General features: G+C 39.9%; 1 protein-coding gene across 10 annotated transcripts in view; it reads left to right on the top strand.

Annotated features, from left to right (window-relative positions):
- mtd (TLD domain-containing protein mustard) overlaps positions 1-24,687 on the top strand; it is a 573,843-nt gene that overhangs the window by 363,947 nt on the left and 185,209 nt on the right. The window contains exon 1 of one of the 10 annotated variants that reach the window (XM_072302177.1): positions 9,675-9,693. The exons of the other annotated variants lie outside the window; for them this stretch is intronic. The gene's annotated coding sequence lies outside the window, so the exon portion shown is untranslated. Of the gene's footprint in view, positions 1-9,674; positions 9,694-24,687 lie in introns of those variants that run through there. 10 annotated transcript variants of the gene reach the window in all.

Genomic DNA, 24,687 nt, shown 5'->3' with positions numbered 1-24,687 from the left:
ACTCAGACATGAAGCAACCTCAGTGAAAAACAAAAAAAAATCAAGTTAACACATTATTATATATTGTATTGCATCACAGGTATTTAGAAACAAATGGAGACATAGATTTTTGCGTGTGGCACGTGAAGATTATGCCATGACGCTTGATTCTGTAAGAACAAAAATCGACCATTGCTATAACTTCATATCAAAATTTTCGTCTCAAATCTGAGAGATGTTTTATACCTAACTGTCGTTTATTGTAGAAATAAATCAATTCAATATATCAACATTTTCGGTTGAACTGATTATGAGACAAGTTGCAACAAAAGTCAAATCATATAAAAGTGATATTTGATCAATTAATTTAAGTTAGTACGATTAATTCTTGTGGAATTGATACATTTATTAATGCGACCATCATGCAACCACCCGTGGTTTATTATAAGAGGCCGATCATCAACTACATGAGGCACTTTTTTCGATTTCATTAAACCTTCTACCCTAAGTCCATAATGCACGTGAAAGGCAGCGTAAGACCCTCCTCACACCCCTGAACATTATTGACTTGGAATGCGTATAACCTCATGTTATACATAAATGATACATAATCTTCTTTATGATGTGTGTCCTTTGCTCCGTTAAAATCACCCTTCGACTAATTAATTTTTTATTTTCTTCTGTTTCAGGTGAGTTTCATTCGATGAATGTTCTTACTCTCTTTAACTTTTCAGTTAACTGCATGGTACACCGTAAGTACGAGAATTCAAAGTTTATTAAAAAGTCAAATTGAAAGGCACTCAATATTCTAACGCCCCCCCTTTGTATTCCTAAACTTCACCCAAATGGAGAAGAGTGCGTGAAAGAGCAACTTTTTTTTTTTTTTTTTTCAGTAGAACCCTCCTTCTACCTGCCTCATTATTATAACTAAAATCTAACAGTAAGTTCTGCAATCTGTGTCTTTTTCGTCCAAGTATTCGTCGAGTAATAGTCATCAAGCGAAGCTAGATGTTAATGCCTGACTGTAACTGGGTCTAAAAAATCCGCCTGTAAAATAATTTACAAAATGTCTGTTTCTGCACGTGTAACATCTATGAGCACGTACTTTTTTTTAACCTCAATCGGTTGCATGCCTTCGTTTGTGGGGTGGTTTTTAAGTGTATTCGGAATATTCGGCCACTAATTGGGCATTAATTTTATCTACTATTTAAGACTCCATCACATAAGTATTTGTAGAAGCATCTCTTCAAATACATGCACTGACTCACGGTCTCTATTTATGTAAACTGAACCCTTAAAAACTTATCAAACGAAGCAAAAATGTAGCTAATGTGGTATCCAAAGGTGAGATAAGGATAGAGAAAGTTAATAGAGAAAAGCTGAAAAAAGCCTGTATTGAGATTATCAGCTTTGTGCTAAATTTTTGACGCACGTTGGCAAAAAACTCCAACATACAGAAAAAAGCTGCATTACCATCATAAAATGTCACTGAATACCCTTTATTACCTTTCGTTACTAAATTTTGTTTCGTTTTCGATTTTTGAAATCTTCATGCCTTTTTATGCACTGCTTTATTAAATTTAATGCTTTTCAAAATAAGTTCCCTAAGTCGTTACAGCATACTCAACTGAATCAGCATCGCTGATGCATGGATCGCATCTATCAGAGAGGAGGCAGCTTTGATTACAGTGTTTTCAAGATAGCCCAGCTTCTTTCCCTCAAGAAATAATATTTGTATTTGTACAGGAATAATACGTGCTTGGTCTTTTTCCTCCCGAAGTAAAAATCTTTGGTAACTAGCAACATTTCTCACGATCTGGCAACGGTGCAAACAGATCTGCATAGCCCAGCTTCCTTTTTCCACGAGAGCTTGTCCAAAAAAGCGCCAAATACCTCCATCCGGGCTTCAAGTCGTTAAATTTAAATAGGCGAGCCCTGCCAAAACACGCCTTTCTTTTGGCAGGAATTAAGAGCTGGCCCCACTCGAGCATTTATCTCTCGTGTCGTGTTAACCCCGTTTCATCCCCGCTAAACCCTCGGGACTTAAACCTTAACCCCCTCCCTCCCCCGAAAGTGACAACTGTGTGTGAGAGGTGGGCGTTTGGGGATGGATTCGTTTCCGAGCGGTAGCTCCTGTTCAACCTCACACGACACGCATCCTGCCGTGCCAAGGAAAAACGCCGTATGGACATCCGAGAGTTGCCAAGTTTCCTTCGATCAAATGTTTATTTTTGAAGAAATTTATGGATATTTTTCCTCGGAATTTTATGAAAATTTAGGTGAAATTGCGAACAAAATTATCCGGAAAATTGGAGGAAAAATGTTTACAAATTTTCCCGAAAATCCATGATTTATTAAAGGAAATTTGGCAACGTCTGAAGGTTCTTACGGCGTTCTTCCTTTGTAGGGCAGCATTCGTGTACCATGATTTAACGATTTGAACAAGGAGGACAATCTCCTCGGTTTGAAGTGCATCCACGATACTTTAGACAAGGGTCATTCGTCCCAACTTAAATGTATTCAGCATTTCTAACTGTAAAAAAAGGTAAATTGTATGAGGTTTTCGGTATCATCGAGTTGATCAGTGTGCCCATCTAAACTTTCGGTCCGTGGAAAGGAATGTCTCCTCCAGTTTGGTTATACAATTGAACAGTTGCGTGGCGTGTTTTGCGATTTATCGATTGATCAGCCATTTAAACGTATGGAAAAGGATCGATAAACAGAGTGGTCGCAACGAACACCGTAATAATCGACCATTCACGCTACGCTACTGAAATTGACCATTTGATTAGTTTCATCGATTTTGAATACCTTTAGTTCGGTTCCGACGGTGAAACTCCTTTTTTCAGTAACAGAATTGTTTTAGAAAACATTTAAAAAAAATTAATGAGTAAAAAAAGCCCTAAAAGTCTAACTGTTTTTTGTAATACATTTGGTATCCATGTGCAGAGCATGAAATACGAGTATTTTGAATATAGAGAACTCCCTCAAAATTGATTGAACATTTTGAAGTAAATCTTTCCATGAACAGGAAATTCGAGTTTACTGACTCTGATGCAGACTATACATATGGTTTTTCAATTCTCTGTTGATATTTTAATTTGCCAATAATTGTATTGTATTCTGAGTCAAATTTTGATACCGTATCTTTTGGTGCTTCAATATGTATATCTTGTTTAGCGGTTCCGTATTTTTCGGCCAAATTCTGAACAAAAAATGTCGATTGCACAGAAAATGAACTTCGGATCATATTGATAACCGAACTTGTCGGTTCGGATAACAATAGACACCAACTTTAAGTCCCCAGAACCCAAGTTTGGTTTCTGAGACCAAAAACTTCAGTCACCTGAGCCGAAAATCTTCGATTTTTTTTTGCTCTGTGTAACCCGGATTATCTTGATATGCGGGCAAGGAAAGGTCTGTACACACGATCGAATTCCGAACCAATTCTGATCAAAGTAGACCTTTTGATAACTGATGGTCACCATGCAACAGTCCTCTTTGATCAAAATCGGACGGGTCGTCAAATTTTGATCAGAATGGAGTGCCACCATTCATCATTTCCTGCCACAGGAAACATTTCTGCCAAGTTTTTATTTTAAAATCAAGCAAATTAATGTTTTTACGACTGATGACTCCAAACACTTTGATGGTAATTATTTCGGGAATTTGATCGTGTATCGAGGCCTGAAGTTTCGGTTTCCTCCGACCGGTTTGCCGCGGTTCTCGAAAGTTCCGGACGCACCATCCATCGAACCCGAATAACATCAATGATCTAAACCCAGGCGGCTGGCCATAAATAATTCATACGCTATCATCTGGCGCGAGCCCTCCTTGAGATCCGATATAGCTCGGCTGGAGACGGAGGGATGAGGATGAGACAGAAAAAATAATTATAAATTCCGAGCTCCGAAACCGGAGGGAACCTTGGGTGGGGGGCTGGGGGGCTGGAGCCGCCATTGTGTCTAATGTATTCACACCCCCGAGTTTTGCTCGAGTTTTCGCAAGTGCGGCCTCAGAAGCCGGAGTTTAAGGTCGCACAAGTTTTCGCTTGTTTCCAGAAGCGAGGCGTGAATCGATTATCGATATTTCTCCATTTGAAGCTATGGTGAAGAATCGATCATTATGGTGTGTGTTGCGGAACCCTCTTTATCGATTCTTTTCCATAGGTTTTAACGGCAGATCAATCGATGTATCGCAAAGTACGTTACGGCAGTGCTTCTTTCCAGAGAAGGTGCACTCCTGACCTCGCGACCTTAATTGAAGCGGCCCAAGAAATTTTGCTGATTTATTGCTCACGGTAATCCCGAGTCTAGAAGTTTAAGGGACGAAGAAGCCGGGATAAGCCTGGAAAAGTTCGGGAATCCTGCTCCGGAACCTTGAAATATTTTCCTCCAGCCATAATTGTTTTTTTTTTTTTTTTTTTTTTTTTTTTTTAACTAGGTACGCTTTTGAAATTTTTTATTTAGAAAACTTGCAGTAGATATAACGCCAAACATTTTGAATAATCAATGCATTTGATTTTTGAAATTTGTGAAAAAGAAGGATTTTTTCTGCAGAACGGTGAATTATTTTTTTTTTTTAAATCCAAAACATCAATTTTTTCAAATGTCAAGAGACTTCGAGCGAAAAATTTCGCTTGTAAAGATTTCTCCCAAAGAGGAACCATCAAAAATTCAAAGAAAGTTATGTTCGAGATCCCAGAGAAGACAGGAAATTTCGAAATCCAAGAAAACTTTTCACTCCGAATTTCATCCGCATACCTAAACATTTTTCAGCACCGCTACTGCCCCGCTTAAGATAAGCGTAATATATGGGGAAAATAGGTATTTACATACGTCATTTAATTTTCAGCACTAATTACTCAAGAGGTGCAAGTCATCAAGCATAGACATACTTTCATTAAAGAAGCAAGGCACAAAATGACAAAACCCACCAAATCGCCTTCAATTGATAGAGTAGGCAGCATGCGCTCCTGAGAGTTCGAATAGTTGTATCGACGCCTGCGGGCCGATTATTGAAATTTAAACCAGCCCGATAAGACATCGAATTGCGATATATTGCATGGTTAAGATAGGGCTATGTCTTGTCGTGTCGGGCTGACATAGTTTCAATAATCGGGCCGCTGCAGATATTTCTACCATGCGTTAAGTCTGGTGTTCTTCACAATCAAAATTCCGCATTTGATTGACCACATGACCCTAAATGGTCCATTACGAATTTGACATTAATTAGTCAGATAATTAATGTCAAATTCGTAATAGACCATTTAGGGATAATACATTTTATACACCCCGCACTGCTGATATCTGCATTTGTAGTGATAAAGTTACTTTCGGAAAGCAATACTCAGATTCGCGTGAAGAGTTCCGTAATTGGTCTAGGGTCCTAACTTAATTTGCAAAAACTCGCCTAACAAAGTGAACATCCTGGCATTCATCTGTCATATTTATTAGTTTTTTCGCTCAAATAGTTTCTCATCAATCAGCATTAGACGTAAAGTTGCGACGACTTTCCGATTTGAAAGCATCACACAATTACATTCCTTAGTATGTTAGTTTGGAGTCCCTAATATACTTCGTCCATTATATTATACGCCAATAATTTAACACAGAATTTATATCGTACGCTTAATCGTACATGTTGGGGCTATGGAGCATCAATGTGTCGAATATCGCAATAATGACGTAGTCTTTAAATCAGTCTATTTCGCTGAGCACATAATCGAGGCGGAAAGAAGGCAGAGCAATTAGCCTTTCCCGGGTGTTGGATGACGATTCTGCCGTGTAGAGGAAGAACGCCGTATGATCCTTCAGACGTTGCCAAATATCCTTTGAAAAATCACGTATTTTCTGGAAAATTCGTAAAAAAAAGTCTGCCAATCCTTCAGAGGATTTTGCTCTTAATTTGATCTAAAAAGTCCGATAATTTCAAAGAATCATACCTATAACTTCCTTCAAAAATTAATATTTTCTGAGAGGAAACTTGGCAACATTCAAATGCACTCACGGCGTTTTCCCGTAGCACGGCGGAATTGCCCGGGGAGTGGGTGTCTGCCCGTCTACCGTATCACGGAAAAGAGGCGTAAGTGAATTTCTATCTGAGCCACGATTAGCACACGCTCTAATATGTCTCGAGGCTCATTCCAGACTGCAATTACTACCCTTTTCCCTTAACACAGCAATTGTGTGTGCTCTATGACTGTGCTCAGTGACTATGTTCCCTGGCGCTTGCGCGGTGCAAAGCGGCCTTGGCAATCAAGCGATCTCTGTGCAATAAACCATGTCTTTTCATCAGCGTCAACCCGACCCGTTGATAGTCTGTCCCAGATAGTGAGTAATGGTTCCATGACCTCTACCCCTCCCACCGGGTTCCAAGCGCGTCTTTTTGCCAACATTGCTACGTGCTCAAACGCTCGTCAAACTAATACGCATCATTTCCGAATAGACTACTGCGCTCTCACAAATACAATTCGTCATTTCTGGGACGAAGAAACGTAACACCAATCCATTGCTGGGAAATTAGATTGATCGATTCAATTTTTCCCGGAATGAGATTCGGCACTTTTTATCCAATTTCTTTCTGCATGTAATCAGAGGAAAATTCTGTGCAATTTTCAATTGAAAACGTTCAATAGATTTACAGTTGAAATACAATGCGTGAGTGAATTTCGCAACGTTAAATTTCATTTACGCTCTCTTGTTTAATTATGTCATCGAGTTGAACAATTATTTTTGCAACAAATAATTCAAGTTTCGTGTAGGTGGTGAGGTATCACACGAAACTGAAGGCGTTTTCGACTGGTGACAACAGTTTGTCGTATTTCACAGCAACGCCCATTACGGAAACGGATATAATAACCCGCATACCCCTGGCATTTCCTTGTGGACTTAGGAAACAATTTATTGATGCCAAAAAATCCATCTAGTATATCGCTTTGCGTTACTCTCTGTCGATTTTGACGAACACAGAACGACATAACCACCAAAAGTGAATTGGTAAGTAGACAAGTGAAGAATTGAAACCCCCAGGAGACATAATTTCAGTTTTCTCTTAGAATACTATCATTCACAACGTAGTCTGCAGGACACTACCGTTGAAATATCAAAATCCGATTTTTCAACCAAAATCCCAAAATCGCCCTACCGAAAATTTGCCTCCAAGGACTAACATCTATTCCTCCGTCAACGGTCACATTTTCCGTTGATCTTAAGGATTCAACCACCAAAACACAACCCTGTGAGTAAATTAGCTGATCCATCGCACGGCTCATTTGAGGCCACATCAAACCCATCAACTGCTATCGGAACCAATTCGTATGAACCATGCGAGAAAGTTGCTAAAATGACATCATGTGCGTCACGAGCATGACGTGTTCCTGGCACCTCAAGTGGCGTCGCGTCGAGTGCAATGGCTTATTCCAGCGCCTCATCGAGCGATCCGTATCTGTGTCTAATCTGTTACTTCGACTTACCGCATCTGTGAATCGTGTCACTACGGATTAATCTCAGATTACGCGTAACCAAGAATCAGCACGCGACTACGTTTTGCATAATAAGTTCATGCAGATGTTTATTTGCCGCGCAAAGGACAAAGCCCAGTCTAAGCATTCAGACCAAAAAAGCCTAGCCTCGCGAATCCTTTCGAATTCCGTTCCGTACGAATCAGTTCATTCGTTTCCGGACGAATTGGACGTATTTCTGCCAAACAGAACTACGTGCATTGAGACATGAGCCCTGATACCCATAAGGGCGTGTGCATAACAGGGCTCACATCATAATGCACATAGTTCGGTTTGACAGAAATACGCCCAATTCCCAAATCTTTTCGAAAGAAAATTCATCATCAGAACTCCTTCATCATCACAACTTCGCAGCGCAAGTCCGAAGACCCATTTCTCACCGTGGCCCAATTTCGTATTTCATCTCGGCGAGTTTAAAGCTCCTCCCCCTCCCCTCGACCCTCATTCACCCCCACCCCTAAAAAAAAAAGTTCGCACAAGCTCTAAATTAACGCAGATGCGCAGATGTTGAGACCGCCAACTGGGCCGAAACTCGAAAGTTCTGTCGGGGGGCTTAAGTGGGAAAGCACAACCACGAAGACGGGGTTAAGCGGAGCTTTGAAGGGGAGGAAGGGGGTGGGGGAAAAGCAACACCTGGTGAGGATGGGAAGGTGGGGAACCGTAACTCGTGCTCGCAGGGTAACTCACGGAATGATAATGACAGGAGCCCGTGGCTCGTGCCGCGGGTCGCGCGCCGCCCAGCGCAGTTCTCGCGACCGCCGCTAGGGGCAGCACTAGTCGAGTGAAAACTTGAGTCCCTTTATATAGAGTACCTATATTGAGAGAGTATGGCCACTGGGGTTACCACCTCTGATTGGCTCAGCCATCTTAGGCTAAATGGAGCCCTTAGGACCCAAAAATGGCGGACGCCATGAATTAATGTAATGCAAAATGACTCAAAATGTAGTTTTCTTTGCTTATCGTAACGAGAAATTTACTCAAATGCACTATTGCGACATCTTTACATATTTTTAAGGCTAATCGTGTGCAATATTTGAGAAAAATTATCTTAGATGTAGTAAGGTTGGCAGCAAGTGCGGTTGGTGATAACCGTCAAAAGTTGGCAATGACCCCCCTCCCATCCACAAAAACCAAAACAAAGCACCGCCATTTTTGGGTCCTAAGCCTCTCCATGGGGCCCAGTGGCCATACTCTCTCAATATAGGTACTCTACCTTTATACTGAGAGTCCAGACAACGTGAATCCATTTCTGATTGGTTCCCGTATTTTAGGCCTTCGCAGTGTCACAAACGGGAATAAAGATCACATTAAAACACCGATTGCAAAGATTATAATCTGGAATGGACCGGGGAATTACGGGTTCGGCAAAGAACAAACGGAATGAGAGAAGGAACGGAGAGAGGAATTTGAGAATGGGCCGATCAAAGATTACAAAAAACTGCCAATTTGTGTAATCTGCCGTTTGTGACTCCATGAGGGGGTGTTGTCTTGACTCAGAGTATAAAGGGACTCTAGGTAAAACCAAAAATACTTTCAAAATAAAGGAGAATTTGCATGCAAATGTTTAATTTCTTCATTTGAAAGTGCTTAAAGAGCTGAGTTCACAGTATTTTTTATAATTTTTTTCTGATATGGGAATTAGTGGAAAAATCGATTTAAAAGTGAGAAAATTCACCGCTTAGTGACGTCATCTGGCAGCATTTCCCATTTAAACACATGTACTTTTAGCAGATTAGATCATTTTGTCTTATCTTCTCCAGTAATTGTTCAATTGATAAACCAAGAGTATCGTCGTGTTCAGTCCACTCAGTAGTTTCCTCTTAAACACAAAATCCATCAAATTTCAGACACCTGCAAATTCTCCATTGGAATATGAATCGGTATTTCGGCAAGTTCGCGAAAATATTTTGAAAACGTTTTTAAAATATTGTGAAGTTGACGCATATCCATAAAAGTCTAAATCGCTCGAAAATTAATCATTACAAGCAGCACCGTTTTTTCTAATCTAAAAGGATCAGGGACACCATATATTCGGGGGCTCTGTAAAAAAATCTAAGCAACGTAATCGGTTAGGGCCAAAGTGTAATCCGGAGGTCGAAACTGTGTTCGCATAATGGTGGGTGATTAGCAAAATTTCAGATTAAAAGTCGTCTAATTATGACTCATAAATATCGGAGTTACCATTTTGCCAGGTAAGTTTTTGAAAAATATTACGGTTGCTGCACAATAATTGTTCCACTCTATGGTCATGAATGTTCGTCGGACGAATTTAAGGACTTCCACATCCGGAAGTGACTTTTACAATACACGGATTAAAGGCTCGCGGAGTCTATGAAATATATTGCCCTCGGTTCATTTATCACGAATTTGGCATTAATTAATCAGAATTCAGTGTGTACATCGAAAATGAGAAATTTCGATCGGCAGGAACACGAAGGAGCTTTCGACCACCAGACTTGATGCATTCTATATGACAGAAACAGCCGCAGGCGTCGATGCCACTATTCGAACTCTCAGGAGCGCATGGTGCCTACTCGGTCAATTGAAGGCGATTCAGCAGGTTTCGTGCCCTGCTCGTCCGAACTCACTCAGTGGCTACGTCATTCTTGCGATATACGGTACTTTAATTTTCAATGGTATCATAGGCGGATTCAGGGGGAAGAGGGAGGCGTAGGAGGCGTCCGCCTCCCTCTGAAAACTGAAGGAGGAACAAAAGGGAGCAAAGAAGGAAGGAAAAGGAGAAAAGAAGAAGGAAGACACTCAGAAACAGGACGAAATTGACTCAAACTGCATACTAGATGCTTAAAGGTTTTGGAAATTTTCCGGATGGTTCCGGAAAAGACATGAGCAAATAACATTGCAATATGAGCAATAACATTGATTTAAAAAAAAATTATAATTTCATTCAAGCTGTAACTATAATTGCGCGCAAGATTGCCATAAAGTCCATTATTACTATCAGATCGGACAATTCTCTAACTTTCTCAGGAGTCCCCAGATCCCTAAACTTCATTCCCACGGAAAACCACGGTGCCGATAAATTGAAAGCTTTCATGAAAAATATGTTTCAGCGCCGGCTCGCTTTTGAGATGCATGTTCTCCTCCCCCCGGAATATACCTGAGCGCTCTTCGAGATGCGGCATCGGTGTGGTCCGGCGCTCCCGACGTCATCCGCTGACGCTCGAACTGGGTCAAGGTCGCCTCGCGCCCCACCCCGCGCGCCCCTCCCCCCGCGACTCTCGAACGCATCTCTAGGTTAATAACTCGATCAGCTGATCTCTTTCGCCGTGCCTTGCATCCACCTCGCCACCCCCGCCCCTTGCGCCTGTCAATCCGGTCTACCCCGAGCACTTGAGCAGGAGTGGTTTGATCTCTTTATCCCTCGAGCCGGGGCTTCTGGAAAGCTCCCCCCCTCCCCACCACTCGGCTGTCGCCCCTTAATCCCGCTCGTTAATCAAAGATGACGAAGAGTCCGAGACAAAAGTCGAGGGCGAAAGTCGATGATTGACCTCTCTTTCGAGTGGCATCTCATAACGAAAAGACGCAGATCTTGACATTGGAAAGAAAAAAAAAAAAAAAAAAAAAAAGTTTGGTGTGATCGAATCATTCGGGTAATATCAGGGTTGCCACAGTCAGGGAATACCGGGAAATGTCAGGGAATTTCGAAGAGTCAGGGAAAACCCGGAAATGTTAGGGAAAATGACGAACATGTCAGGGAAAAATTGAAAAGCACCTGCGTATTTATTTTATAGAATGGGTTTGACGTATCGAACAACAAATGCTCAAAAACTTTATCTAATCATGTATTTTTGACCATCTGGCATAACTTTAATTGTCAGGGAACTTCACCAAAATGTGTCAGGGAAATGTCTGGGAATTTTGTTTTCTAGATTTGGAGGTAACTCTGGATTCCCGTTGCGTGGGTGGTTTTTTACGAAAGATTTCGATGAGAGATCACGTGGTGTTTTTTCCTAGTTCAGGCCTTAGTGGCCCATTATGAAATTCATATCATGCTTAGCAAATTCACCCTTAAATATCCATAGTATTGCCGTGCTAAGGAAAAACGATGCATGAACCTTTAAACGTTGCAATATTTCCTTCAATAAAAAACGAATTTACCGGGGAAATTGTGAATATTTTTCTTTGAATTTTTTAGAATTTGTTTTGCAATTTAATATGGAATATCAGAAAATTTCAAGGAAAAATATGCATGACTTTCTAGTGGGGCCGATAAGCATAACAATCGTGCACTTCTGGAAGAAAGCATGAAAATTTCAGGGATTCATCTCTACCCTATAGACATTCGATTCAGACATAGACCCCAAAAATCTGAGCCCCCTGGGGGGGCAGGGGGGCCCCCAAATTTTGAATTTTGAATAACTACTGAACGGCTAATGTTATCGTAATTTTTTTTAAGCAGGACGATAGGAAATTTTATCAGGAACAAAAATGGTTCCTATGAATTTTTCTGTGGGATCGATATTTAAGGCGTGAAACGGGAAAAACCATCGGGGGACGGGGAGCCGGCCGTTCTGAGGCAGATCCGCGCGCTGCCCTGTTTGCCCGGGACGCGCGCGGCGGCGCAGTACGGTGTTACCGATCGACGAAACAGCCGCTTGTCTTGGTTTAATCTCAACGATGCGCAGTTTTAAAAGTATTGTGAATATATCGTACTACCTATAAAGCCTTAAAATAGGGCTTAACTTATGCAGGTAATATATGTATACAAGCGAGCGCAAGGCAACAGAAAGAGAAGGGGTTAAGTGCTGGAGTTCCGAATTGTTTTGTTGTATGGGTTTGTCAAGTTTTATTACAGCATCCGAGATAACTGCATCAGACATCAGTTGAACGGAATAAAATCTAAGGCACAGTTGTCTTGGGAAAGGGGGGGGGGGGGCTAAAAGTCACAAATCTTATTTGTGTACCACGATGACCTGAAAAATGATTTTAAAGTGTTTTTCTTTCTCTTTCTCTCGGTGCTGCGACATCAGGATGGTATCTAAATATGCTTACTTAAGACAGGGAGCCTAATTTTGTAAACAATGAGCATACATAAAAACATGCTTATTCTCCTCTCTTTCAGGAACATTTTGGTACATCATTGCTACGTATAGGCATTTTTTAACCACCTTCAAAACTTGCTCCAAAAAAACGGCAAAAGAATCTTGAGAAAGCTTGATAGGGATGAATGACCCCCAAAAAACCTTTGTTGGACTGCTTCTTGTACAGTACAAAGAATATTATTATTAAGTAATAAGTAATAACTAGCCGCCGTATCCGCTAATCTGTCAAAACGGTCCATTTGAGTGATAGGAAGTCGCGCCTAAGTACTGGGAACCTATCGTGCTCTTATGTCAGCGCATCATAGGTACGATATTCCGCGATCTCGGTAATTTTGCAACTGATTACTGATTACTGATTTTGACTGATTTTTTATATTTTGACGATAAATTAACCTTTTGATAATCTCTAAAGCTGATTCGATCAGTGTTATAATGTACGATAAAGTTTAAGGTGTACGTTTTGTGCATTGCATACTTTGCAAGTCCCGTTTCTTGAAAATTGTCTCCGACATACTTACCTAGAACTCTTTCATGAGCTCCATACAAATCAAAAATCGGTACGAGATTTGCGGGTTGAAAAAGAAGAAATGCAATGAATTTCTTCCTGAGGCCTGGTCCTTCTCAGAGGTTCTTTAAAGAATCAGAACCTGCATGATAAATAAATTTCCTCCTATATTAATATTTTTTTCAATACAAATGTTACCAACTCCACTCTAAATTCCATACAACAAAATGTAAGATAATATACATGGATTTTTTTTTTACTGCTCATTCCATTTTCTATGTGTCGTGGTAAGTACCAATAATATCTTCAAGGATGACTCGATAAAAAGAGGCGATAGTATTCAGATAGCTTCTTTTTTATCATTTATTTAATGTATTGTTCTATTTTTTTTGAAATATGCATATTTGTTAAATAACTGAAAAAATGGGGAGTTCATGAAAATGAAAACTTCTATTGACTGGCTGGAGGGAAAAAGAGGAGAAAAGAACATTGTCGGAATGTTCCGTATGAATCAGTACCTATCCAATGGCGAGAAACCAATGAACATGAACGTAAAACGATATTTCCTTCATTTTGAAGGAAATCTGGTAACCTTATAGTGTCGAAGGGACTGTGGAGCCCCCCTCTCCTCCCTTCTCACTCTTCAATTAATGTCTCTACCAAGTTTTGCAAAATTCATGGTTATGTAAGCAGCTCATTGTCTTATTCGCCGAAAGTAACATGAAAAATAAGCTAAAAATAAGTTACGAAGGATCCGCCATTTCCAATAGTCATGAAAAAGTGGGTCAAAATCGTATTAAAACTTGTTATTTCGCTCTAATATCTTAAAAAAAATGTAATCCTGTACAAAACTTACGTGAGGAAAGGGTAATTTACTCTGTAATGAGGTCGGAAAAGCTCTGCATTCAGAGAAAACAAGACGCGTGATGCGCGATGAGCGATGACCGATCCCTCTGACTCGGCGCTCTCACATTGGAGTATTTCGCTTTTGCTTGTTTTTATGTATTACTATAATAAAAAGTAGAGCTTATATTACTGAGGAAAAGTATTTAGGCAGTACGGTAAATGCATTATTATTTTTAAAACTGCGCATCGTTGAGATTAAACCAAGACAAGCGGCTGTTTCGTCGATCGGTAACACCGTACTGCGCCGCCGCGCGCGTCCCGGGCAAACAGGGCAGCGCGCGGATCTGCCTCAGAACGGCCGGCTCCCCGTCCCCCGATGGTTTTTCCCGTTTCACGCCTTAAATATCGATCCCACAGAAAAATTCATAGGAACCATTTTTGTTCCTGATAAAATTTCCTATCGTCCTGCTTAAAAAAAATTACGATAACATTAGCCGTTCAGTAGTTATTCAAAATTCAAAATTTGGGGGCCCCCCTGCCCCCCCAGGGGGCTCAGATTTTTGGGGTCTATGTCTGAATCGAATGTCTATAGGGTAGAGATGAATCCCTGAAATTTTCATGCTTTCTTCCAGAAGTGCACGATTCTTATGATATTTTCCACTTATCGGCCCCACTATTCCTCAGAAATACATTTTACAGCAGTGGTAATTTCGCAACTCTCGAATGCTCATACATCGTTCTTCCTCAGCACGGCAGAATATCGTCACCTTCCAGGCAAAGTATCACAAGCGCCATGCGACGTTTACAAATTTCCGCCGCCATTATATTTTTTTACAGAGAAATTGTTCAACGAAGCTGTCCGAAAATTACACCGAATTTTCTTTGTGCTGCCGATAAAATTTAGTGAAATTTTCGAACAGATTCAACCAAAAATTTCTCAGTAAAAAAATAAAATGGCGGCGGAAATTTTTAAACGTCGCATGGCGCTTGTGATACTTTGCCTGGAAGGTGACGATATATCGACCCTCCTCATTTCAGTCCTCCTTGCAATATTGTCCCCCTGACATGGAGGTGTATTTAAATTTCCGCATGCGCCTCAGACAGCATGAATCTATATGTGGACGTATTTATGCTGAAAGGAACTATGTGCATAGGGTTTGCTTACAACATCGTTCCTTTTAGCATAAATACTTCCATGCACTGAAAAAAAAAAAAAATCTTAAATTTGCCGCCAAGAAGTATTTTTTCCTAAATCAAGAATTTTGCTGTTTAATAGAAACTACTTTTTCGCTTAACCCAAGCATTATTTTGCTTGTATCAAGAAATATTCAGCTTAAATCAAGATAAAACGAATTCTTGGCGGCAAATTCAAGAATTATCAGGCTTAAGCCAAGCACCTTTTTTTTTCAGTGTGTAAAACAGGACTCTCGCGGAAATTGAGTCAAGTCCTTATGTTAGCAGGGTGACGATATGATCAAACGATATCGGTATCAATATTTTTCAAGCAATTCCTTTAATCCAGAATGTGGATCATCCGATCATTTTCACGATAGACTGTTTTTGTTTTTCGGCGGAGCTAATGGATTTCCGTCTCACGTTTCACACGACGCATCTACTCGACGGTAGCTCTCATGTACACGCAGTTAAAACGTGTCAACTGTCACTCGAACCAGTGCATCTTACGTGGTTGCCTTTTGTGACGTATTTTAAATTTCAATGACGTCACGTATAGAGAGAGTGACATGGTGAGATGCTCCCTCCGTTGCAACGCGAGGTGGTGAGGAGCGCATGAAAGTGTTTAGTGGTCGGTACTTATATATAGATTAGCCAAAAATAATCGGGTTTATCCGAAATGTAAAAAAGGTCAAAGTACCTATTTTTACTTTTATTTCGAACCTGAGTCTTTGATTTATTAATTGAAATTCCGAACAAGTTGATGGGAATGGGTTCAAGATTTTACTCGTGTGGTTATAATTATAAGCTAAACTTACTTCAGTTTGACCACATTCTGCAATTAGGAACTGCAATTTCCGCCTCCACCGTAAAAACGCCCATATGCATGGGGAATTGGGGAAAACTAGTAGTAAACACGGTGTTTCTAAGCTGTGTCAGAAATTTCAGTCAATCATTGCAAAATGTAGTACAATTGAAAATTATTTTCCATTTATCTTACACGAAAACATTGCATGTCATCATCTCATAACGTGATGAGAAGCCATTCATTTATCAGGAATTTGGCATTAATTAATCAGAATTCAGTGTGTTCATCGAAAATGAGAAATTTTGATCGGGAGGAACACGTGGGAGCTTTCGACCACCAGACTTACAAGCATTCCATATGGCAGAAACAGCCGCAGGCGTCGATACCACTATTCGAACCCTCAGGAGCGCATGGTGCCTACTCGGTCAATTGAAGGCGTTTTGGTAGGTTTCGTGCCCTGCTTGTTTAAGAAAAATGCGTCTGTGCCCAATGCCTTCGTCATCCTTAAGACTTAATCAGTGGTTACGTCATTCTTCCACTATTAGCCGTAGTAGCATTAGCCGCAAAATAATTTTTTACGTGATGAGAAGCCAATAACGCGATGCATCGTGATTATTTTTCGTCCAACGTGGCAAGGGCGCCCATCGTTGTATTAGGTCAGGTTGGCGTAAGCAATTTTCGCAAACGCTCGCGCTTTTCATGAGTTTTTATTTTTCATTTATTTTTCGCTGGAAGCCGCTCGCGAACCCGGGCGGAAGTGTTGACAGCCCATCAAGTCAGCGCTATCTATCGGCCAGCGTTGTCAAATCTCGGAAAAAACAACGGACTATCGTACGATTCTTATCGAGGAGGAACCTCGTCGGTGCCTAGTCTGGCATATTCGCCAGTAACCTAACGTAACTCTACTGCTTTTTGGCCTGTTAGCGCCAGAATGTTATTAACTTATTTGTCACTTTTTCGAAAAACCTAGTTAGCTCTGCGATAGCGTTCTACGAGCGGAAGAAAATTTAATGCGCAATTTGATGTCCGAGAACGGCGGGACGGGAAGGAAATTCGCTCGTTTTTCCGAGGCGTGTTATGTTTTTCAAATATTTTCTGGTCTTGGACGGGAAGACTATGCTGCCGTGCTAAGGAAAAACGCCGTATGAGCCTTCAGGCGTTGCCAAAATTTTCCAAACAAATCACTAATTTTCAGGAATCTTTTTGAATATTTGTCTACTAATTTCTCAGATAATTTTGTTTGTAATTTGATCTAAAACTGCAGAAAATTTCAAGGAAAAAGATTCATAATTTTCCTCAAAATGAAACATTTTATCGAAGGAAATTTGGCAACTCTCGAATGTTTATACGGCGTTCTTCCTTAGCACGGCAGTATGGTATTGCCTTCATGATCAAATAGCGAGTAAAAATTAATTTTTTATGTGTCCCAGTCAATACGATCCCAAGTGTCGTTTTGAAATAAATTTATAAGTCTTTTTTGACTGCAAGGTCCCTCGGGGTATCTTTGTGTGGATAGTATTACAATCTGCATCCTCTCAGTGCACTTCCGTGCTAAGGAAAAACGCCATATGAGCATTCTAGAGTTGCCAAATTTCCTTCGATAAATTGTTTATTTTTTAGGAGAGTTATGAATATTTTTCCTTTAAATTTACAGGAACTTCAGGTGAAATTCCGAACAATATGATGCGAGATATTGGAGGGAAAATATTCATATGACTTTACCAGGAAACAATCCTCAAGTGCAGTAGGAATATTTCAAATTGAAATTTTTCGATACTAAGGCCCCTTAGTTCCAGTTAAGAGAGGTGTCTCTTCAATCCACTCATCATGGAAGCCCAATAGATCCAATTTTGATCTCGTTGCTAAACACTGTTTTCAGAGGATAGGTTTTGGTCTAGTTTCGTCGCAACGAAATTGACTATGTATGCTTTTCTCCTAGTTAGTTTACAAGTTCTCCAGTCCTATTTGGACATCAGTTCGCAATTAGAAACTACCATTTTCAGCTCACTTTAGAAACAACGCATGCGCCTTAACTTTCCATACGCAGATAAGTGTTTATACAAATGAGTCAGATATCATAGTGTCTAATTGCAAAATGTAATCCATTTACAATATTTAGTCACTTGATGACATCCCCCAGGAATTTCCACTAAAAACAGTGGCTTATTAGCCTGTTACCGCTGATGATTCCTCTTACAATGCCCGGACTGCGTTTCATGAAGTACCTTCGACTCACTATCTTCGTAAGTTCCAGTTTTAGTGCCAGATTATCATGAACCGGGAAGCGTACGTAATACTCGGGCGCCGGGCCATAAACTTTCCAACTTTAGCAATTTTAACCGCACAAGTCGTAAAGCTTCTTTTCTATCCGCACAGCTCGATGGTTTGGTGTTTTTGTCCGAGTTTTTTAGTTCGTGCTCTTGAGTTTATGTGGCTCTTGTCATTATCGCTGACGGGAATTGCTTCGATTCTTGATTAGCGTGTCTTCGTCGTATACTCGTATCTCTGGTCCATTTTTTTGGTGCTTTGTTCTTTTGTTTGTTTGTTAGTTGGTCCACAAAAACAGAGGGAACCTTATGTGACAAATTGCATTAGTTTTCCGCGGAGTCTGATTTTATTTCTAGCGGAGTTTGTGGCACTTTGAAAAGCCCTTGAATATGCTCGAATATTTTCTCAAGCGTCAAGTCCTTGATTATCCTCGAATTTAAGGGAGCCAACCCGTGCGCAAAAATCCCTGAGTGTTACATAGTCTGCGGTTGTTTTTTATACGTCTGTTTGGTGTCAGAAAAATTGACCTTTCCTCTTTTGGACATGGAGATTTCCGAGAGGTCAAAAAGCCTCGTTTGTGCGTATTACATTTCGACAGTGTAAGTCGGCAATCACATAACTTGGTTTGCGACTTCGCAGACTTCCTGTCATACTTTATTTTTTAAACGGAAAATTGCTCAACGGTAATTCTTAAAAACTGCCGTAAATTTCTTCTCTGTGCGGAGAAAATTCTGCATAAACTTCAAGGAAATATGTCAATTTGTTCTCCTTTAATAAAATTACGTAGAGGCGGAGCTTTTCAGACACCGCAAACGAGATATGTCGTCGTTTTCCGCACGAAAGAACGTAACTACATTTCAATGTTGCCAAATTTCCTTTCGTAAATTGCATTTTAACCAGAAAAGTATTGGGCATTTCTAACTGAAAATTTCACTGATTTTTCTTCCGATTTCATGCAAAAATCAGACAAATTTGAATATAAATTGCACACTTGCATTTTTGTAAAATAAATTAATTGTTGGGGTCCATTTTGGCAACCTTGGATTGGAGTTACGTTCCTTCGTCCGGGAGACGACGATGTGATTGCGGACTGACGCCGTTGATTTGTCTCTTGATGCATGGGTATCGGATATTTCAGGCTACACCTGAAAGAAAAAGAAACATTTCGAAGAAGACACTTACACGTTTAGGACCATTTAAGGTTTTTTTTTGTATGCTCTTAAGTGTACTTAACAAGTTTTTCAGCAGTCTTCGAAATATTCTTGACTCATGAAATTTTTTTCATTCTACTGATGAGAACTGAACTTTTCGAAACCTCAAACATGCTTGGTTGAGTAGTACCATCACTCGTTATCATTATCATTTATCATCATTCTCGAAACTGCATGACAAGTCATTGATTTTGGCCTTGAGAATATGCCGTGCTAAGTAAATACTTCCAAGGGTATAAAAAAAAAACCTTAAAATATTTCCTATAAGTGGAATTTGTTTGGAAAAGTTGAAGTAACTCGGATTTTTGGGTAAAACATCAACGAGAACGAACCAGAAACAAAGTTTAAACACAGAACTGCGTTTGACGGTGAAACAAAGAACACATGCACGGGGAAAAAGTCTCTTGGATCTAGAGTCTAGACGCTTAAAAAATTCGACAAGAAAAATAATCCTGAATCCATCGGATTTTTGCTTGAATCGAAAACCGAGCCTCTTAATTTTAGTGGATTTCCCTCTGATTCAGGCAACAATCCGATCGATTCAAGAGTATTTTTTCTTTTCAAATGTTTTAAGAGTCTGGACCAGGACCCTAGATCCAAGATACTTTTTTCCCAGTGTATGTGTTCTTTGTTTCACCGTCAAATGCATTTCTGCGTTTGAGCTTTGTTTCTGGTTCGTTCTCCTCGATGCTTTACCCAAAAATCCGAGTTACTCCGACCTTTGCAAAAAAAATTCCATTTTTAGTAAATATTTTAAGGGTTTTTTTTTTACCCTTGGAAGTATTTACTTAGCACGGCATATTCTCAAAACCAAAATCAAGGACTTTTCATGAAGTTTCGAGAATAATGATAAATGATAATGATAATGAATGATGGCACTACTCAACTGAGCATGTTTGAGATTTCGAAAATTTCAGTTCAGTTCTTCCGTTGACTCAAGAGTATTTTTTTCTTTTCAAATGTTTTAAGAGTCTGGACCTAGATCCAAGAGGCTTTTTTCCAGTTTATCTTCATTTTCTCCAAATACTGAAACCCTTTGCGTGTTCCTACTGAGGTCCTTATTAACCGAGGACCATGGCTCTTGTCCTCTTGGTCAATGACACTCAGTGGAGTGCTGACGGCGATTTGCACGGAGAAATTTGCAAGGTCGCCCAACTCAGCAACTGTCATTGACCGGGCTCTTGCGCGCTAAGTCTCGGTTGTTGAATGAAAGGGGCGAAGCGATTTATGAATGGACAGCGGTCTACTCCAAGTCCCGCGTGCGTACCGCGTAGTAAAGATGCATGACTCCGCACTTTTTTCCAAAAGAGAGTCGTTCACCCTGCAAAACTTGCCGAGTTTTGTTGCCAGAGCGTCGGAAATTTCGTGTAAATTGATTTTAAATTGGTCGCCCCAGCCGTGTAATTTGTCAATGCTGCGGAGACGCAGTCATGTAAAGTTAGCGCGGAAAAATATTTAAAAAAAAAAAAAAAAAAATCCAGAGCTTAGTCGGCGTCTAGACGGTCGTTGTAATTTCTGCGAGCAAATTTTTTGAAGAATGAATTGTCTGGAAATTCCAAAAGGGACTCAAAATTGCGCACAACAACTTTTGGGCGCTGAGTCGGCGTCTAGACAAGTGGGTTTAGTGACTCAAAGTGGCCGTCTGCGGGAAATCAAAACATTGAATTGGGCTGGAGGACTTTGTTTTGACATTACGCATTTTTTGATAGAGAAATTCGGATAGCTGAGCTAGCGTCTAGACGGGCAGACACAAATGATTCTGAAAATTCATAAAGTTCTCAGAAAGCATGGAAAAGTACCTGGGAATTTTTTATTTTTTGTTTCAATTTTGTTTTTTCTAGAATAACTCTCAGACTAATTTCTTTCCCATCATCTCTATGAAATGAGCTGATTTAACCGGTTATTGCTCTGTACTGACTTAATCAAAAGTACTTAGGGTTATGAGAGGAAAGATGACAAAAATTTGGCTACCATTTCCACCAAAAATTCATTTTTAGTCCAAACAAATTATATAGCTTCCTCTCCTCCTCCTTCCCCATGTTACTGATCAAAGAAGATTTGTTACAAATTCGAATCTTAATATTTTTAACTCCAAAATACATTTTCAGTGTCTAACGAGCGTCTTGAAAACATTTAGGATACATTTCTTGGTCATAAATCCTGCGTCTATAAAGACCTTTAAGACGCGACAATGTCTGCATTGCAAAAATTCCAAAGACATGCGATCTTATTTTCAGGGTTTAATCACTTAAAATTCTCTTTAAGTAACGCATGTAATTCCCGCAGAACAAAGAGATTTATGGTAGTTAAAAATCACCCATGGAAGAGAACAGCCCTAATGCGCACATCCAAATAGCATGTCTTACTTGTAAAAATTAGTCATACCGTTGAACATTTTCAGTAATGAACAAATGAATAGATTAAACTTAAGCTATAAAAGTCCAATCCATTTTATTCTTGTTGCTAAAAATCTCGTGCCTACATGCACGCCTCCCAGGTCAACTTTGCCGAATTGAGTGAAATATTAAACTTGTCAGTTTTAAATCCGTGGACTTTGGGACTATACCTACGATTCATTTGGCATGCAGCGCTGATTATCAATTGATTAATCATATCATAAGTTCCCGTCAAAAAGGCACCGTGATAAGTTATCAAACATTTTTTCATAAGGATTGATAATCTCTTCCGATTTAATTAAACGGGACGAAACTGCGTCATAAGAAATTTATGCCCTTTTAAAAGCGGGGGCGTCAATTGTGAAGCAACTTTAAGACCTCTTAAAGCGGCTTTTTGCCGAGGTTCAGAGTTTTTCAATTAAAAACTCCACATTTTCTTTCTATTGTCTAGCCTCAGAATAAAAGAAAAGATCGTGGAAGCCGAGAAAACGTTCGTATAATTTCTGGAATGGGCTATTAAGTAAACAGAAACGCATCATAGACCGTGTAACATTAATGATTTTTCATGTCATCTAAATACCTGGAAAATATTTTTCAAGTCTAATTGTATTCATCGTTGATCTCATCAGGTAACGAGATGCCCTCCAGTCAGAGGTCAAACTTTTCAAATAATGCAATCTTGGTTGTGGCGTGGGCTCGCGCAGTTTTCTCTGATCAATTTTTTGGCCACTATTATTCTGATTAATCGTTACAACTTTCAACTTTTTTTTACCATTGTACCTGTGCAATTTTCATCAACCTTTTTCAAATTTTTGCGTGAAATCTGAGGAAAAATCAGTGAAATTTCAAGTTAGAATTGCCCAAGATTCTCCCAGTTAATAAGCAATCTGCCATGAGAAATTCGGCAACATTAATGAAGTTACTTTTTTCGTGATGGAAACGACAAATTTTTATCCTTCTCCCTAATTCATTTAAATACATTGTCATCAACACGATTGAGTTCAACAGAAATACACAAAGCCGCAACTTGGAAAGAATAGAGTTGAGCGCTTTCTGAATCCAAATATTCGCAAATCTTCATATGCCAAAAATGCAAGGTCCAGAGGAAATATTTAGAACGTGAAATTAGCCGTTGAAGTTTTTCCTTAACTCTGAGTTTTACGGAGGTATAGCACTTCAAACCTCTTTTTCTCGGTTCAACTTGATGCAACTTTGTGCGATCCTGTTCAGTGGCGAGTCGTGATTGATGCATTATCGATATTCTCCCATTTGAAGCTGTGGTAATGAATCGATTATTAGGGTGTTTGCCGCGAACACCCTGCTTATCGAACCCCTTTCCATAGGTGATAGTATAGGTAAATGAATCGATTTATCGCACCGAACGCCACGCCACTGATTCTGTTACAAACTTTGTCTTTCATTTTCTAATTAGGAACTGCTATTACAGACTTACCTACGAAATACGTGTGATTATTCTCCCGTGCTAAGGAAAAACGCCATATGTACCTTCAGGCGTTGCCAAATTGTGTTTGATAAAACACGAATTCCCTGGTAAACTTACGAATATTTTTCTTTCAATTTTTCAGGTAATTTTTCTCGCAATTCTGCCTAAAAGCTCTGAAAATTTCAAGATAAAATATGCATAACTCCCCTTAAAAAATGATCATTTTATCGAAGAAATTTTACAACTCTCGAATGTTCATACGACGTTCTTCCTTAGCACGCCAGTCTTGTTTCCTAATGCAGATAGGCTCTTTTATGAATGAATCAAAACTGTAGTTCCCTTTTGCAAAATGTAGTCCGTTTGCTTCTACTATTTCAATTGTATCTAATCTTTCTCTCTATCTTAGTCTGATTAATCTGTTAACTCTGTTTCAATAGTTTTATAATCCGTTAACTCTGTTTCAATAGTTTTCTAAAAATGCTTTATCAATCGTATTGTAAATTTTTATTTTTACAGTTTTAAAAATAAGTGTAAAAAGACCTCATGGGTCTGATCACCATATTGTACTTTATATTTAATTTGTATATAGTACAAAAAAAGAAAAAAAATTCAATTGTGTCTCCGATTGATTTAAATAAAGTGTCATCAACAGACATTCTGTGCAGCTGTGCAAATCATCGACCCGCGTTATCCGAGTTGATCGCGGAGGTTTTTTCGCGGAATTTCCGCGGGGGACACAGCACCGGTGCAATGCCCATGCCCATGACAGACGCGAACGTAGCATCGCTTCTCGCGCGTTTTCTTCGTAAAACGCCTTCGCCACTCGTTCGTTGCCCCGGCGCTCGAGTTCACGTAAACACTCGGTAATTTCTTGAATTTTTAGCTTCCTGTTTGTTCCGCGCCGAGGATAACGACCCTGTGACCATGTCTATGCGAGGCCCCCACATTTTCGAACTTCTATCAATTTGACACGTTGACCCTCGCTTTCGCTTTTAGTACGGAGGACAGAGGTGGATCCAGCGATGGCAACACCGGAATTCCTCTATCTAAACCTATGCTAAATAATCGATTCTTGTCAGAGCACCTGGCCCCTCCAAGGATCGATACATTTCCTCAGGTTTAAAAGAAGGAAATCCAGTATTGCGAATTTGCTGGATCTGTCAAGGACGGAGGAATACGTAATTTTCTAACGAAAGAACGTCACTTCATCGTAGTGTTACTAAATTTTTCCTCGCAAATCGCATATCAATCAGGAGAGTCATAGGCACTTCGGCACATTAACTTTAACATGAAAAATATTTCGGTGAACGGGACGAGAAACATTTTGAGCGCATTACCTATTTTGTGGTGGAGTTAAGGAGAGCGGTTTCAGTCTCTCTTTTTTATTTATTTTTAAGGAAAGAGAAGTAACACGGAAAGCCAGCTCCGTAACCATTTACCCAGCCCGCGGCCCATCGCTGCCCCTGTTTGAC

This window comes from Bemisia tabaci, chromosome 7 (assembly GCF_918797505.1).
Source record: "Bemisia tabaci chromosome 7, PGI_BMITA_v3".
NCBI classification, from domain to species: Eukaryota; Metazoa; Arthropoda; class Insecta; order Hemiptera; family Aleyrodidae; genus Bemisia; species Bemisia tabaci.
This window is presented reverse-complemented; position numbering and strand designations above follow the sequence as displayed.